This window comes from Aplysia californica, unplaced genomic scaffold (assembly GCF_000002075.1).
Source record: "Aplysia californica isolate F4 #8 unplaced genomic scaffold, AplCal3.0 scaffold01595, whole genome shotgun sequence".
Lineage (NCBI taxonomy): Eukaryota > Metazoa > Mollusca > Gastropoda > Aplysiida > Aplysiidae > Aplysia > Aplysia californica.
The window spans coordinates 69,047-70,569 of NW_004798865.1; the positions used below are offsets into that span (position 1 = coordinate 69,047).

The window sequence follows — 1,523 nt, forward strand, 5'->3', positions numbered from 1 at the left end:
TTTATTTATTTACTTATTTATTTATTTATTCATACATTCGTTTATTCATTCATTTATTTAATTTTAACCAGACGATCCAAGAAGAGGGGTACGAGCCACGAGCCGGCAGCGCCAAAAAGCGGACACCGTCCCTCAAGGGCAGTGCCCGGTTTGCCCGCACCAAAGGTTCTATACAGAATGATGAGAACGCCACACCTCGGGTAAGGCTTACCTCAGCAGAGACAAAGATGGAGGCCCTGGTGGCCTAAAACGGGGTGCCCACTACGGCTGGATCGGGCCGATCGCCCGACTCGATCGCCTGACACTGAAAACAAACACGTTTGCTTTTGAGGCGACCAAGCACGATCGCCGACCCCAGCCGTAGTGGACAACCCGTATAAAGGTTAAGGTGTTCGCCTCTCATTCAAAGGTCCCGGGTTCGAATCCGGGTAGCGATGGAAAATTTTTCTTCTCTAAAATTGTCTATTTTCACCTCCTTTCCTGCTCTCTGGCAATGTTCTGTCTTCTGCTTTCCTCTCCACTTTCTGCCCCCACCCCCTCACCTACTTTGCCTCCTTCTCTGGGCTCCTGACTCTTTCTGCAGCCTTTCTACTGCTTCTCTTTGGCTCCTTCTTACTGCTGTCTTTCAGCCACACCCTGATCTTCAGGTAGGAAAGATCTACACCTAGCCTTCTCGGACAAGGGCGAAAAATCCCTTAAGTCCCGTGTGCAAGTTGCGCACGTTAAAGATCCCTTGGCGGTATAAAATCGATTAAGAGTAAGCTTTGACCGCCACCCTAGCAAAATTCAAAATTTCCTTCCAACTGAAATATGTTCAATGTGTCCTGCGAGCTCATATGACCTTGTGCAGTTGCGAGCACCGTAAAATACTTACGGAAAAAAAGGGACTAAGATTAGCTATAAGAGCGTGTCTAAACTTCTCTCTTGTATATAAAAGGGAACAAAAGTCTATTTTTTTCTGGGGAAGCTCACGTATTTTAAAGTTGATGAAACATTGATGTCCATATCCTGTCATTCAACCATAGCAAGTATGATCAATTTCTGTATGACAGCAAGGGTCGGGAACACAAGACAATAAGATAACGAAAAATTAAATCGATTAATACGGAAAGCATGTACAATTTCAACATCCACATTCCCCTGTTTGGGTGGATTGTACATAACAGCTTGCACTTTAAAAAAAATTAATTAATTCCGTCTTTTTGGACAACAAACACCCCTTGTTCCCTCAAATAAAAACATGAGTCAGAAGTAAAAGACTTAGGCTTCTGGTCTGTAACAAAGAAAACACATAGGTCGTTTTTACCATCATCCATCAAAAATTCGTCCATCTTAACCATCTTGTTACAAGTATTCATATGACCTTAGAGTATGCTTCAGAATAACGTTGAGTTACAGTCAGAGTACTGAGTATGTATCTAGCTTAAGATTATTATTGTTTATATTACTGTTCATTTATATTATGCATGTGACTGTAAGCCTGCGTGTATGTGCATGTTTGTGTGTGTGTGTGTGTGTGTGTG

At 42.7% G+C, this 1,523-nt stretch overlaps 1 long non-coding RNA gene across 1 annotated transcript in view; it reads left to right on the forward strand.

Moving 5' to 3' along the window:
- LOC101863873 overlaps positions 1-205 on the forward strand; it is a 20,796-nt gene extending 20,591 nt beyond the window's left edge. Inside the window, exon 4 of the long non-coding RNA XR_221259.3 lies at positions 72-205. This is a non-coding gene — a long non-coding RNA (uncharacterized LOC101863873). The remainder of the gene's footprint in view (positions 1-71) is intronic.
- Positions 206-1,523: the final 1,318 nt, after the last annotated feature.